This window comes from Melopsittacus undulatus, chromosome 6, assembly GCF_012275295.1.
Source record: "Melopsittacus undulatus isolate bMelUnd1 chromosome 6, bMelUnd1.mat.Z, whole genome shotgun sequence".
Classification (NCBI taxonomy): Eukaryota; Metazoa; Chordata; class Aves; order Psittaciformes; family Psittaculidae; genus Melopsittacus; species Melopsittacus undulatus.
Genome location: NC_047532.1, coordinates 68,890,253 through 68,906,175, shown reverse-complemented (window position 1 = coordinate 68,906,175; position 15,923 = coordinate 68,890,253). Strand labels below are relative to the sequence as shown.

Sequence of the window (15,923 nt, the reverse complement as noted above, 5' to 3'; positions counted from 1 at the left end):
ATAGGACAAGGGGTAACGGGTTGAAACTTAAACAGCAGAGATTTAGATTGGATATAAGGAAGAAATTCTTTACTGTTAGGGTGGTGAGGTACTGGAATGGGTTGCCCAGGGAGGTTGTGAATGCTCCATCCCTGGCAGTGTTCATGGCCAGGTTGGATAAAGCCTTGCATGGCGCGGTTTAGTGTGAAGTGTCCCTGCCCATGGCAGGGGGGTTGGAACTAGATGATCTTAAGGTCCTTTCCAACCCTAACTATTCTATGATTCTATGATTCTATAATAGAAGGGAATAGAACAGAGATTGGAAAAGACTAAGACAACATATGGAAAGAGAATATAAAAGAATATAAGAAAATATAACCATAAGAGAGAAGGGAAGGAAAGAGACTAAGAAAATGGAAGAAACTAGGAGAATATAAGAGAAAAGAGAATCAGGGACAGGAAGGGAAGAGAGACAAACAGGAAGGGAAGAGACTGTAAGAAAATAGTAGAGAAGACAAGACAAAAGAAATGTGCTCCTGGCATATAACATCTTTATTATTTCAGGAGAACGATTTATTTTCATTCCAAGCAGGAAACTTTATATATAGTCTTGTCTGCCATGGAGCTTCAAACCTCTGCAGCAGCCATCAGGCTTTGAGAGGCAGCTACACAAAGAGAATCCTTTCTCCAAGGCAAGCAGCTGAGCAGTGATCTGTTACAGCCACCCATCAATGCCAGCTGTGCAGTGACACTAATACCACCAACAGAGTAGATAAGCTCTGGCAGCAGCCACAAAACAGGAGGGGATGCTGTTGTGTGCACAGAATGCAGAGGCAAATTCCCAAAGCACTTGCTGGGTGTGCACTAAGTAGCAATTACAGGAGTTTTCCATTCACATCCCCAGTGGCCTTACCTCTTCCTCCCTTGCTCCCAGTAAATGGAACAGCACCTTTGCCACAACAAACCATGGGACCTGGGCCACAACAAACTAGCAGCCATCACACAGCACTGGAATAACAAACCACGAGGACAGCACCACTGCTGTCCACACATTTCTGATTTCCTTACACAGAAGCCTAGCTAACAATAGTAGGAGGCAGCCGCCACAGTCCATCAAAGCTCCAACAAGCAGATCTGGACCACTGCATTCTGCTGATGTTCCATTAAGACAGAATCTCTCTGTCCCCTTAAAAGAAAAAGATGCTGACAAAGCCTTAAACTTTAAATGAGGAAACTGGTGCTGCAGCACAAATTTAGGCTGTGGGAAGCAGGCAGGACACAAACAAAAAGCAAAAATAACATGGGAGGAAAGTAATCCAGATTCTTGCTTCTGTGTGAGCAGCCATCAGATTCAGCAGCTTTGGCCCTTCTAAGCAGGGAAGGAGGGGCTGGCATGAGGCATTATTTGACTGTGCTGATGCTGTGGGAGTGTGGAGAGGGTTATAGTACAGAGAGCCCTGCAAGGCAGACAAAGCCAAGATCTTCCCCTGACACCAAAAGGAGGCAGGAAGCCCATCAAACCTGTGTGTTAGCAAACCATACCAGGAGCACAGGAAAACATCACGAGAAGGGCTTTCTTTGACTGAGAAACATCAGGCAGAGCTTACAATGGAAGGAAAAACAACTGTACAAAACAGTTAAATCTTAGAGATCAAGAAATACAAAGATCAAACAGGTCTCAGCAAATTCTTCCCTTAGACACAAAATGCTACCTGAACATTACAAACAAAGAAGTGAGATCGCCTAGTATTGCTGCTGCTAAAACCAACAAAATTGTCCAGGTATGTCCTGAAAAACACCTTATTGCTTTGTCACAGCTTTCAGTAAGGATGAAGAGCCCAAAAAGTCCAGAATTTTAAAGCAATTGGCATACAAAATCTCACACCAGCCGCAAGGCTTTTAAGCAAGTCAGACAAAATAGGGTCAGGGGGCAAAGACCACCAAACAGAGCCCCTGCTCTTTGTACAGGCGCTGGCTCCCAGCAGTGCCCACAGACTACCCTGGTGGAGAGCTGCCAGCAAGGAAGTGAGAAACAGCCCAAGTGTCACCTGCACTGTGCCAAGCGGTGGCAGCAGTCACAGGGCTGAGACAGACTGAGAGCTGCTGGGGCAGGGGAAAACACCATCTGAGCATCATTGGTCCAAGGCAGAGGTGATAAAACCTGCAGCTGGATGGAAGGGGACCATCAGCAGCTGCAAGAGCCTAGAGGGTAGCTGGTAGGGAGCCGAGGTGGAGAAAAGCAAAGCATGAGGACCCTGACCCAGTGGTGTCCAGGAATCACAGAGATCCAAGAGCCACACCAGCAGACACACAAGGTCTCTGCAGGTAACACTTCACAGAATCACAGAATCCCAAGGGTTGGAAGGGACCTCGAAAGATCATCTAGTCCAACCCTCCTGCAAGAGCAGGGTAACCTAGAGTACATCACACAGGAACTTGTCCAGGCGGGCCTTGAATATCTCCAACGTAGGAGACTCCACAACCTCCCTGGGCAACCTGTTCCAGTGCTCTGTCACTCTTACAGTAAAGAAGTTCTTCCTGATGTTAACGTGGAACCTCCTATGCTCCAGTTTACACCCATTGTCCCTTGTCCTACCACTGGATATCACTGAAAAAAGCCTAGCTCCATCATCCTGACACCCACCCTTTACATATTTGTAAACACTGATGAGGTCACCCCTCAGTCTCCTCCAAGCTAAAGAGACCCAGCTCCCTCAGCCTCTCCTCATAAGGGAGGTGTTCCACTCCCTTCATCATCTTTGTGGCTCTGCGCTGGACTCTTTCAAGCAATTCCCTGTCCTTCTTGAACTGAGGGGCCCAGAACTGGATGCAGTATTCCAGATGTGGCCTCACCAAGGCAGAGTAGAGGGGGAGGAGAACCTCTCTTGCCCTACTAACCACACCCTTTCTAATGCACCCTAGGATGCCATTTGCCTTCTTGGCCACAAGGGCACATTGCTGGCTCATGGTCATCCTCCTGTCCACCAGGACCCCCAGGCCCCTTTCCCCTTCACTCCTTTCCAGCAGGTCAACCCCCAACCTGTACTGGTACATGGGGTTGTTCTTCCCCAGATGCAAGACTCTACACTTGCCCTTGTTGAATTTCATCAAGTTTCTCCCTGCCCAACTCTCCAGCCTGTCCAGGTCTCGCTGAATGGCAACACAGCCTTCTGGTGTGTCAGCCACTCCTCCCAGTTTAGTGTCACCAGTGAACTTGCTGAGGGTACACTCGGTTCCCTCATCCAAGTCGTTGATGAAAATATTAAACAGCACTGGTCCCAGCACCGACCCCTGGGGGACTCCACTAGTCACAGACCTCCAGCTAGATTCTGTCCCATTGACCACAACTCTCTGCCTTCTTCCTTTCAACCAGTTCTTGATCCACCTCACTACCTGATCATCAAGCCCACACTTCCTTAGCTTATCTATGAGGATGCTGTGGGAGACAGTATCAAATGCCTTACTGAAATCAAGAAAAACCACATCTACCGCTCTACCATCATCCCTCCACCTAGTCACTTCCTCATAGAAGGCTGTAAGGTTGGTCAAACATGACTTCCCCCTCATAAAACCATGTTGGCTGTTCTTAATGACCCCCTCATCCTTGATATGCCTAGAGATGGAGTCAATAAGTTGTTCCATCACCTCTCCAGGGACGGAGGTAAGGCTGACCAGTCTATAATTACCCGGGTCCTCCTTCTTGCCCTTCTTATAGACTGGTGTGACATTTGCCATCCTCCAATCCTCAGGCACCTCTCCCATTTCCCACAACTTACCAAAGATGATGGAGAGTGGCCTAGCAATGACCTCCGCCAGCTCCCTCAGCACCCATGGGTGCATTCCATCCGGACCCATTGATTTATAGATGTCCAGATTGCATAGGTGATCCCTAACCCAATCCTCATCTACCAAAGCAAACTCCTCCTTTGTCCTGACTCCTCCTGGGGCTACAGGAATCTGGGGCCCCTGGGGAGAGTCTGCAGGAGTAAAGACAGAGTAGCTTTGCCTACTGGTAGCTGGTGTTGAGTTACTCTGACATAACCTGGTGAACCTGATGATGGCAGCCACCCATTTTGTGCCTCGTAACATGATTTGTCCCTCCCTTGAAGTCTCACCAGGCTGATGGGAGTCACAACTGCCTTTGTCTAGTGACCACAGCACCAAGTTGTGGATGGGAAGCATCACACCAAAGGGATGTTATGAGTTGAACTCCCTTCAGGCTTGATGTGACTGCTCATGGTTAATACTGCCAGTGACTGCCTTGATATAGACCATAGGAATATGTGGACAACATTTGGTGATGATGATGCAAAGTGAAGTGTTTTGTGTACAGTGGTGAAACTATCATGACCCAGAGGCTAGGTTACTTTGAAAACTGAAGTACTAACAAGGACCATGACATGAAAACGACGGTGGTTGGGGATCAGTGACCTGGGTGTACTAAGTCAGTAACTCATTTATAAGCTTCCACCAAGAACCAGCCTAAGAAAGGCTAAATCAGCTCCTGGAAATGCAAAAGAAGCATTTAAGCCAAGCTCTATACTGAGTATACCCTAATAACAAGGAATTAATCTCAAAGGCTGCTTTGTAATGCACAGACAGACAATGCAGAAACACTTCTGAAGCTGCTTTAAGACAACCTGGAGGCTAGTCAAGAGCTGCAGATGCACATAGATGCTGCAGCACTGTCCTATGGTTTGCTTGCTCAGGCTGCTTTTGAGCCTCAAGAACCTGCACCCATGGAGCCATGTTCCCCTTGCAGGGAAAATCCAAAGACAACCCAGAGCTCCCAGGTCTTTTCTGTCCATGAACAATTGCACCTGGAATATACTCCTGCATTAACTCCTTTGAAACAGGAGGGCAAACAGCAATACTGACCTTAGATCCAGGGTGGTCAAATCACTCACTAGACCAGACACAGCTCACCTCTTTATTTCACAGGGCTGCTGATCACATTTTCTGCCATGGCACTGGTGAGCCTGGAACTGTGGCAGAAGCTGCAACACTTCTGAGATGCAAACCAGCTTTCACAATCCTTGAAAGGCAGCATGCAGACCCCTGACTCTGGTTCTTGCTGCAGACCACTAAATGCTACCACCAAGGACATCATTCAGTGGCAGCTAAAACTAGTAAGAGGTGTACTAATGATTGCTCTGATCACTAATGAGAAATGATGCAGAGGCAGCTCAGGAATGAAGAAGAGGACAACTGTCCTTTTCTGATGCACATCTCCAAAAACATTTTGAGCTGCAAGGATGCTGGCTGGCTTCTCCTGAGCACCACTATAAGGGGAAGGGACAAGAGCTGGGTTTAGGCATTCCTTTTCCATTATCATCTGGTTGTAACAGCTCACATAACTCGTAGCTGCAGGATCAGAGTCTGGCGCAAAACAGAGCCCCAAGCATTTTCACCTACTGTTGAGATTGCCCTGGAACCTCAAAGGGCCCGAGCTCTGCTCTGCTTCAGGGCTGCACAGAAAGCGTCAAACCACTAGAGGGAAACCGGACCTCAGCTCACCTCGAACGCAAACGAGGAAGGAAAACACAATGACCATGAGTGTCAGTTCTGGTACTTCTGAAATGCACTCAGCTCCACTATCATTCACGTTCTTACTCTGGTCACTTCCATGGGGGTGGGATAGGGAGAAGGGACTGATTTAAACAAGAAATGTCTTTTTCAGTGGAATTCCCATTTAGCTGCAGAGAGCTCATAAGAACAATTCTCACAGGCATAGAGATGCTGCGAGGGCTGGAGAGGCGGATCCTTAAGAGGAGACCTGAGAGCAGCTCCAGTGCCTAAAGGGGCTACAGAAAACCTGGAGAGCAGCTTTGGACAAGAGCCTGCAGGGACAGGACAAGAGGAATGGCTTTAACCTGACAGAGGGGAGACCGAGATGAGCTCTTAGGCAGAAGCTCTTCCCTGTGAGGGTGCTGAGGCGCTGGCACAGGGTGCCCAGAGAAGCTGTGGCTGCTCCACCCCTGGCAGTGTTCAAGGCCAGGTTGGACACAGGGGCTTGGAGCAACCTGCTCTGGTGGAAGGTGTCCATGCCTGTGGCAGGGGTTGGAACTGGATGAGCTTTAAGGTCCTTTTTAAGCCAAGCCATTTCATACCATGATATTTTTCCACCCCTGGTGACAGGCAGGAAGGTGCAAGCTGGGTTAATGCGTGGATTCACACACTGCCAGCACCAATGCAGCCTCTGCTGCTGCACCTTCCTCTGCACAAACACTCATCCCAGCTCTAAAGCTGGCTCCCACCCACATTTGCCTAGGAGCTCTTGTGCCTTTCAGCACTCCCTCATGTGGTCTAGGTCTGAGGGTGCAGTGAAGATGCTGCTCAAACGCTAGAAACACGAGATGAAGGGACAACACCTACAAGTAATGCTCTTTAAGTAATACTTGAAAGTAATGTTCTGACCACTGTTAATTTACTTGCAATGCACAAATGAGCACAATGGGGCAAGCTCTCATCATTAAATTTCAGTATGAGAGAGCAGAATCTCACAGTGTTTGTCATAAGTGATTCTCTTTAACAGTAAAAATACATCATTCCTTTTACTGTTAAGCAGGTATTGTGCTTGTATAGGTTTATCAGACTATTTTATATGTTAGATAAAATAACCAACTAGAACAGCCAATAATGAGTAGCAAGCTCCAGGTTTGTCACCTACGTTAACTACACTTGGATAACATCTCTACATTTTTTTATACAACACTAGTGATTTTGGCAGCAGAATAATGTACTTTAAAACATTTAGACATTGTTTAGCCAAATGACACAATGTTAGATACAATGATCACCTTCTTTTGCTAGACAAAGCTCCAGGGTCATGAATATTTTGTAATACCAGAATTAGCAGTGAAATTCAGAATACTCTTTAGCCAGGCCCTGAAATATTTGACATAAAACCAGATACAAGCTCCCTTACCTCAACTTCCAGATGATAACCCAGAAAGGACTGCTTCAGGGAAGCTTACTCTTGCCAACAGATGGCAAAAATGCATCTTAAAAAAAAAACCCCAACTTATTATTTTATTTTTTTTCCCAAAAAAATCCTTTATTTTTAACTCCCAACCACCTTCTCTTGCTGCTTTCTATTGCTGGGTTTCTTTTTATAGTGTACAATGATTTATGGAAGAACTCCTGACTTTCAACCGGCTGTAGCCATTGCTGAGATACAGGAACAAACCTGGGCTTAATTAGGAAGGGAATAACCTGCCTAATGGAGTCCAGTGGCTCAACCTGGAGGTGATATCACCTGGTGAAAGGAGTCATGTGAAACTGCAGAAGAGAAGGAGGGCTCATACTAAGGTAAAGAGTTTTTGCCACTCTGGGACTGCACTGATCTGTACTCAGAGTTTGCAGTCAGTTTGGCTCTTCTCTGCCCCCTTCAATGCTAGCACACATGTTCCTGTCACATCATCTCTAATTTGCCTCAATGTGCATGTCAAAGCACAGGTCTACAAAAAAAAGGGCAGGAAGAGACCAGTTAATGAATGCTCACATATTCCCATGTCCTAACTAGTAGAACGCTGTCTAGCCTGTTTCAATAGCACCTCACAGCAAGGGGTATTTCTAGTTTCAGTCATCTTCAGCATTAGCATTAACTATTTTAATCTCCAGACAGAGCATTTTAAGTCACAGAATGATAGAATAGCTCGGGTTGCAAAGAACCTTCAGAAGTCATTTAGTCTACACACTCCCTCCCCCCCCCCGCCCCAAGCGAAGCCATGCTCCCTCCCTGCTGCCCCCTGCAAGAACCGCACGGCTGCCTCTCCACAACAGCACAGCCGCGGCCCTCCAAGAACAAAAAGGGGGCCGGCACCGCCTCTCAGCACCTAGCCTTCCTCAGCGGGGTCTCCCATACAGGAGGAACTCCAGTCCAAGGGAGGTCACCCAGCAAGGACCAATGCACCCATCCCTGCACAGCTTCCGAGTCAAGATGGGATTGGGCTCATTCGCGGGGGTCTCACCGCTGGCACCCCCTACCCCACCAGCGCTCCACTTGTCCCGCCCCTGCCACACCAGGGTGTGGCACAGCCTTGGGTGACATGGTTTAGTGTGAGGTGTCCCTGCCCATGGCAGGGGGTTGGAACTGGATGATCTTAAGGTCCTTTCCAGCCCTAACTATTCTGTGATTCTATGATTCTAAGAAATGAACAGTAACTAAGAAAAGGTAACAAAGCCATTTTTAAAAAGTGGAGAGAATCCAAGCTGAATGCTCTGCAGTACAGAACTCTAACAGACACAGCAAACAACACTTCTAGAAGCTCAGTAGAGATTTTCAAATCTTACCTTGGAAATGCTATGGGACTGGAAGGTATTTTATGATGATCCTGATTTTTAGAAAGGTTTCAGGAAGGTTCTAAGGACCTTGTGACCTGTAAATCTAACTTCTGAACTAAGAGGAGTCTGTTTGTCAGAGTGCAAGTGTTTGTACAGTTTGGTCTACAAGGAATCAGCACAGGGCTCTAAAAGGCTTATTGTGCTTGCAAACTTCATGAATTCCTTTGAATGAAGGCAAAATAAGTGCCATTTACTGCAGATGCTGAGGTGAACACAAGAATCCCAACCCCTCATTTAGCTGACTTGGTTTGGAATTTAGACTGTAACTGGTTTGATGAAGCATGAGAGGGAAGTGTGTGTACGTGTGTTTCTCTCTAATTTCCCGTTCTTTTCATCCCTGTCCTGTTCTTACTGTACCTATGCACATTAACATGATGCTTATACTGCTGAGACCTGTCTTTTCCTGCCTCCTAATCTGCAGTCTCTAGTTCTGTACATTAAGGTCCTAGGCCTCAAGGAAGAAGATCCAAGAGCAGTCTAAACAAAAACTGAGCCCTATGCAAGGCAGGGTTTTACATGTGACTGATATGAAATATACGTAACACACTATTAGGAGCTGTGGCTATGTCAGGCATAGGTATGGATTTCAGAACTAAACTGTGTCCATAACGTCGCCTGGAAACAAAAAGGAAAGGCCCTATTCCTGCTAGCCATAAGACTTTGTGTTGCAAATCTTGGTGATTTATACACTACGCAGAATCACACCATGTCAGTATTAAAATGGGAAGCCCTCTAAAGAACATCTAGGGGACTGTGCTGTTTCAAAGCTAAACAATATTGCAATGTGATCATCTGAACCATTTGTACCTGAAACTGCTCAGTTTGTTCTCCCAAATCATCCAGGTTAATGTAAAATGGTTCATTGTCCATACACAGCACTCCCTCCATCCACTGTTGTACCTCTACAGGCACAGCAGCCTCCTCTCTGTATTCATGAAAAAGAAATGTAAAAGTTTAACAATATTGTATGGTGTTCTAACTACTGTTAAAATATTTAACTTTGTAATTAAAAGGTTAATGTTGTTAAAATTCTAAATAGAAGCATCTAAAGTTTTGCTTGTAATAGGATGCACTGTGTCGTTAATGAGCTGGGGAAGGGGACGCTGCACAAAGCAAACACCATCTGTGTATTATGGTGGTTACAATTTGGCCAGCGTGGAACTGGGAAGAGAGGGGAGGTGGGGGGCATCAGTGGGAATGGGCAAACAGTGACCTACATTGTGTGCTGCTGCTGAAGGGTGGGCAGGAGCAGCATGGGGTCGCACTGACCATGAGCACTCCTGAACCAGTGTGCCTGCACTGCATGAAGCTCTCACCTGTGCTTGCACAGAAACGGGGCTGTAAACTAAAGCAATCCTAACAACTGGTGCTAGTTAGGATGCCCTTCTGGAGGTGCAGTAACACACAGAACACGTCTGTGCTGCAAGTGTTTAAACTGGCAAGGTGAAAACCAAAACTAGCAGTATTCATGCAGCCACCTACAGGCTTACCTGAAGTGGCACAGACAGTTCATTAAGAACCATTCTCTCTGAACACCTCAGTTAAAACCCCAGTGTGATACTGGAGGAGCTACACTTGTTTCACATGAGATGCTGTCCTGGGTTCAGCAGTAGCAGTCATTTTTTCTCCTTCTTGGTAGCTGGTGCAGTGCTGTGTTTTGACTTTCGGGCTGGGAACGTTGCTGATAGCAAGTATGTTTTGAGTTACTGCTCAAATGTTTGGTTTGTCCAAGGACTTTCTGAGCTCATGCTCTGCCAGGGAGGAGGGGAGGCCGGGAGGAAGCAGAGACAGGACACCTGACCCAGGCTAGCCAAAGAGGTATTCCATACCATAGCACGTCATGCCCAGGATGTAACCGAGAGTTACCTGGAAGGGGTAGAGCTTGGGGGGTTGAAGGAGGTATCGGTCGCTGCTCAGTCGGGCAGGGTGGGGTGAGTTATGGGTCTGTGGCTGGTGAGATGTTGTATTCTCTTCACTTGTTATTGGCTTTATCATTATTATTTGTGGTAGTAGTAGCAGTAGTGATTTGTATTATACCTTAGTTATTAAAGTGTTCTTATCTCAACCCATGGGAGCTACATTCTTTGGATTCTCCTCCCAGCTCTCTGGGAGTTGGGGAAGCAAGGGGGGAGTGAGTAAACGAGCTGTGCTGTTTGGGTTTAAACCACGACAGATGCACAACCCAGTCATAGCAAACTACTACCAGGGGACATAGCAGAAATTATCAACTTCAGTGCCAAGACTACCTTTTGCAAAGCAAAATCCTTCATTATTGCAGCTGAATAAACTGTTCAATAAACTGGTTGTAGAATGCCACCATGCACGCTGTTCAACAGTCACCCTCATACCTACAGAGCCAAAGGCAGTCTAGATTCATCTGCTAAAACTGGAAACTGAGAAGGATGGAACAGGAAAGAGAATGTTTTAGCATAGCAAAAATCAATGGAATGAGATGCTGATACATTTTGTTATAGCCATGACTCTCGTTGCTTGAATTCTTCCAGTTTGTTTTTATCACTACAATGGAAGGGGAAAAATGGAAGGGGAAAGAAGACCACCACATTAAGGGAAATTCTCTTATACTTTACCTTCTATTTGTCATCACTCACTGATTTTTCTTCCTCCCTCCCCCCTTTTTATTAAATGAACACAGTATATTTGAAAGTATTTTTCTTGTTTGAAAAACTGAAACAATCAGCAGAAGAAAATGAGGGGAAACTACAAAAATGAATAAGCAAAGTGATCAAAGGCAAAAAATGAGCACTTTTCCACCTACAAATCCTATTCTAGTAACTGTATGTGCTATATTAAGTAAAACAGTTCAGAAATGAGTTGATGATTAAACTGAAGCTGACTGAAGTTTCTCAGTCTAAATTCTGTCTAAACCCCACATTTGTACCATGTTCTTTCTTGCAGCTTCAGAAGAGGAGGAAACTCAAGACACGAGGGCTGGGGAACCAGGGGGAGAGATGGCTTTCCTGGACCTGAAGATTTTGGGCCAGATGATGCTTTTGACTCTCCAGATGAAAACTCAAGAGGAAGGGACCATGGTGCTCGGGGCCGAGGTCGTGGTGCTTTGAGAGGTGAGGGGAACATTCTCCCATACTGAAATCATATCATAGAATAGTTAGGGTTGGAAAGGACCTTAAGATCATCTAGTTCCAACCCCCCTGCCATGGGCAGGGACACCTCACACTAAATCATATCACCCAAGGCTTCATCCAGCCTGGCCTTGAACACTGCCAGGGTTGGAGCATTCACAACCTCCCTGGGCAACCCATTCCAATGCCTCACCACCCTAACAGTAAAGAATTTCTTCCTTATATCCACTCTAAACCTCCCCTGTTTAAGTTTCAACCCAATACTCACTACAGTCCCTAATGAAGAGTCCCTCTCCAGCAACCCTGTAGGCCCCCTTCAGATACTGCAAGGCTGCTATGAGGTCTCCACGCAGCCTTCTCTTCTCCAGGCTGAACAGCCCCAACTTTCTCAGCCTGTCTTCATAGGAAAGGTGCTCCAGTCCCCTGATCATCCTCGTGGCCAGGATAAGACACTTCTGGGGCAAATTTCTGTATCGTCATGAATCCAATGTCTCCTGTCCACTGCATCTCTTACTGTGCAGGAGGCTGGAAGAGTTTACTTCCTACTCCAGATGAATTTCCACACTTCGAAGGAGGGTGGAAACCAGAATCCTGGGATGGAAAGAGAGAACCAGGTAAAAACTAGTGAGGTTTGTTTCAGATAACTGTAGACTTCTACGATATCACCAATTACCAAAATAGTTTTAAAAATCACCTCTTCTTCCTGTACCTTATATGTTTGCTGTCACTGTTTTACTATAAGAAAACCAAGACATAGTTCTGAGAACACCGTGACTATCACTGTTCTAATTCATTTAAGTGATTGCTGACTGTATCAGCTATAAACTGCCTTAATTCCCAAGGAATTGTCTGATTGCCATACATCTTATGGACTGTAATGGAGACACTAAATCTGTGTAAGAAAAATTTTGCAGAGGGGGGAGAAGGCATAAAATTACAAGTCTCAACTATGTTTGGTCTGCAAATGAGTATCCCACAGTTCTTTCCACAAAGGAGCTAGCTAAATGTATGCTATGGCTGAGAAGAGGCATTGCTTAGAGTTGAACACCAGTAACTGACTGTGCTTCTTTTTTAGGACGAGGAAGTTCACAGAGAGCATCAATATCTGGGAGATCCAGTTCTTTAGATGGAGACCATCATGATGGATTCCACAGAGATGAAGCTTTTGGTGGAGGCCCTGCAGGAGGCAATAACCCTTCTCGAGGAGGAAGGAGTGGAAGTAACTGGGGAAGAGGAAGTAACATGAACTCTGCTCAGTCGAGAAGAGGATCATCCAGGGGTAGTGGAAGGGGCCGATAGAAGAGGCTTTGACTGGGTCACACCCAGTCCTTCCTGGACAATATTTAAATGGATTGCTACTCTGGACTCATAAAGTAACCTGCAACACCACAAACCTGGATTCTTTAACTGGGATAACTGAATGTGCATTAGCTCCTAACAAGACAGGGGTCTTTTCCTACATCAGTCAGCTTCTGCTAGGGGCAGCGCTGTAGCTGGCTTTCTGTTCTGTCCTCTCCACCCTTGTTTTCCTCCCTTCTTTTACCAGCTTGGTTTTGTGAAGAGCTGGGATTTTTTTTAAGTGAAACGAGGCATGGAGCACTTCCACAGATTTCAGTTCACCTCCAGACAGAAACCTGTTCCTACATGTACAGTTTGTCAGAAGAGTTACGCTGGTTTTGTATGAATACAGAATGTAATTTGTGCAAAAATTAACCTAAAATCAACCCAGTGTGTGATTCTTTACTCACCTATTACTATAAAGAGGGCTGTCTTTAGGCAGACTTGTGTATCAGATAGAGCAACAGAACTGCCTCCTGAAACCTCAACTGTCTGAAATACTCATAGCTGGATGATTCCTAGTTTTTTGGTTTATGATGCACAGAGAGCTTTCATTTTCACATTTAGCCACAGCTGTCTGCTGATTACAAGTGGTGCTGACGTTAACATTCCCAAACACAGGAAACCACCGCTGCTTGCTAGTCTGCCATCCTGAAAGAGAAAAACGTGGAACACTGCTTAGAAAAAGCTGTCATAGACGTAGTGTGAGTTACAACCTGGCCTACCAGCAAGACAGACATCATGACAGATATTATCATTCTGTGCTTCAGCTGGGCAAATATCTTCGTTCAAAACAGCATCTGGTTTTAGAAACTGAGGAAGAAAGTTTAGCAGATTGATTAATATGGATGCCCATGCTTTACAATGGCTGTAGGGAGCATTGCTTAAAGAGAGCTGGTTTCAGTAGGGCCTGGTACCTTCAAATGCTGAAGTGCAAACCTCAATGGCTGATCACTTTCTAATTGCTTTTGAAGTAGTTTTCTTTAGCATATAGCTTCCCAGTTTTACGAGCAGAGGGAAACGATGAGGAAGAGTTATTCCCATTTCCCACATCTCACAATAAAGCTGTTTACCACCCACGAATTTGCTTCCCCATAAATCATTCATATTAATCATCTCCAGTCACCAAGTTATCAAAAGGTTCCTTTAATACCTAAAGCCTCAATGAAAATTTCGCCACAGAAGTATGTATTCTAAAGCCAGGAAGGTCCCACATTAAAAGCATAGGATATAACATATAATGAACAATACTACCAGGCATCCATCCCACCTGCCCTGACTTTCATGTTTTAATATTCAGGATAACAATGGTGTTGCACTTTTGTATCTGTCAAGGCTACTGCAACAACATCATGAAACATGGCAACTATATTATCTGACATCCCAGTCAGATGTACTAAAGACGTCTCAGCCATATTTATCAAGGACTGGCTTAAGTCCTGATGACCTATCTTACAGGAAGAGATCAAATCACAGGTTAACACTTAACTGCTGTTCTCTTGGTTCAGTCAGTCAGAGATAGCGTTTTCTTTCTTAGTTTTGTAGAGTATAAAATGGCATTTGAAAGGTACAGTATTTAACTGATCATTAGCCTATAAAATCTTTGTCACACGCCTCTAGAGACAGAACAATTTTAAAGGAATTAACTTGGAAACAGCTGAGATGCACCTGATAGAACAGTTTCTCCTTTGAGGACTAAAAAAGTAATTGCTTTTTACCTGTACTTGAAGACAGGCTTTGGTCACGTTTGGTATAAATCAGTGAGTTAAGATCTATTCTGAAGTCTTGGTGATAAATATGAGTATTTTGATAGCAAGGGGGAAAGCATGCCCTCTCTTTTTTTCTGAAACTTACTTTTGTTTGATAGTTCGAATATGATTTAGGGGATGAGCTTTAGTACTTTGTTAAACCACAATCCTCTACCAAAATGAGAAAGCACCCAACAGCAAACACGGCTGTTTCTATCTAGACAAAAGGGAATATGCTTGGTTTTCCTCTGATGTTCCATTAAAACAAAGTAAGAATGCCTAATTCAGTTCTTCACCCTGGTTTAAAAAATTAGTAAATAAAAATACCAAATGTTAATTTAAGCTTTATGATTCTAAATGTTCACTGCAGGACTGAAAAAAAGGAGATGTTTGGACACAGGAAACAGCCAGCACAGTTTCCATCATCAGTGTGCAGCAATATCCATAGCAATGGTGAGTCACAGTGTATTCGTCTGCCTCACAAGACACAGATGAAGTCTGAAATTGCTGATGGCCAGGAGCTGCCTGCCCCAGTTGGTGGATCACTTTACCATTGGTACATTGATACGAGTCAGAAAGCATAACACCCTCTCAAGTGCACAGAACAAAGTTTAATGGTTGGCAAGAAGAGATTGGGTCATAGAATGGTTTGGGCTGGAAGGGACCTTGAAGCTCATCCAGTTCCAACCCCTGCCACAGGCAGGGACACCTCACACTAGAGCAGGTTGCTCCAAGCCCGTGTCCAAGCTGGCCTTGAACACTGCCAGGGATGGGGCAGCCACAGCTTCTCTGGGCACCCTGTGCTAGCGCCTCACCACCCTCACAGGGAAGAATTTACTGTCTAATTTTAATCTCCCCTCTGTCAAGTTAAAGCCATTCCCTCTTTTCCTATCACCACCTGCCCTTGTCAAAAGCCCCTCTCCAGGTTTCCTGTAGCCCCTTTAGGCACTGGAGCTGCTCTAAGGTCTCCCCTTCAGCAGCCTTCTCTTCTCCAGGCTGACCCAGCCCAGCTCTCTCAGCCTGGCTCCAGAGCAGAGCTGCACCAGCCCTCACAGCATCTCCATGGCCTCCTCTGGACTCGCTCCCGCAGCTCCACGTCCCTGTTGTGCTGTTGCCCCAGATCTGGATCAGGACTGCAGGGGGAGGTCTCACCAGAGTGAGCCAGAGGGGAAGAATCCCCTCCCTTAACCTGCTGCTGCTCCCGCTCTGTGGATGCAGCCCAGCACACGGGTGGTTTCTGGGCTCAAGCGCACAGTGCTCGCCAAGGAGACCCAGGAGGTAAAGCAGCTGCCACACGCATCATGGCGGCCTCAGCGCCACGCCCGCTATGGCAAGGCAGAGCCGGGCGACCCTCCCGACATGGCGGGCGGGGCAGGACGTGGGCACTCCCGTCCCGGCTGTCAGCAGCAGC

The 15,923-nt window shown here is 45.9% G+C and overlaps 1 protein-coding gene across 1 annotated transcript in view; it reads right to left on the bottom strand.

Moving 5' to 3' along the window:
• LOC101876851 (claudin-19-like) overlaps window positions 1–9,223 on the bottom strand; it is a 28,144-nt gene extending 18,921 nt beyond the window's left edge. Inside the window, exons 1-2 of the mRNA XM_034064253.1 lie at window positions 9,133–9,223; window positions 6,908–6,983 (exon numbers count right to left, since the gene is read on the bottom strand). The gene's annotated coding sequence lies outside the window, so the exon portion shown is untranslated. The remainder of the gene's footprint in view (window positions 1–6,907; window positions 6,984–9,132) is intronic.
• Window positions 9,224–15,923: the final 6,700 nt, after the last annotated feature.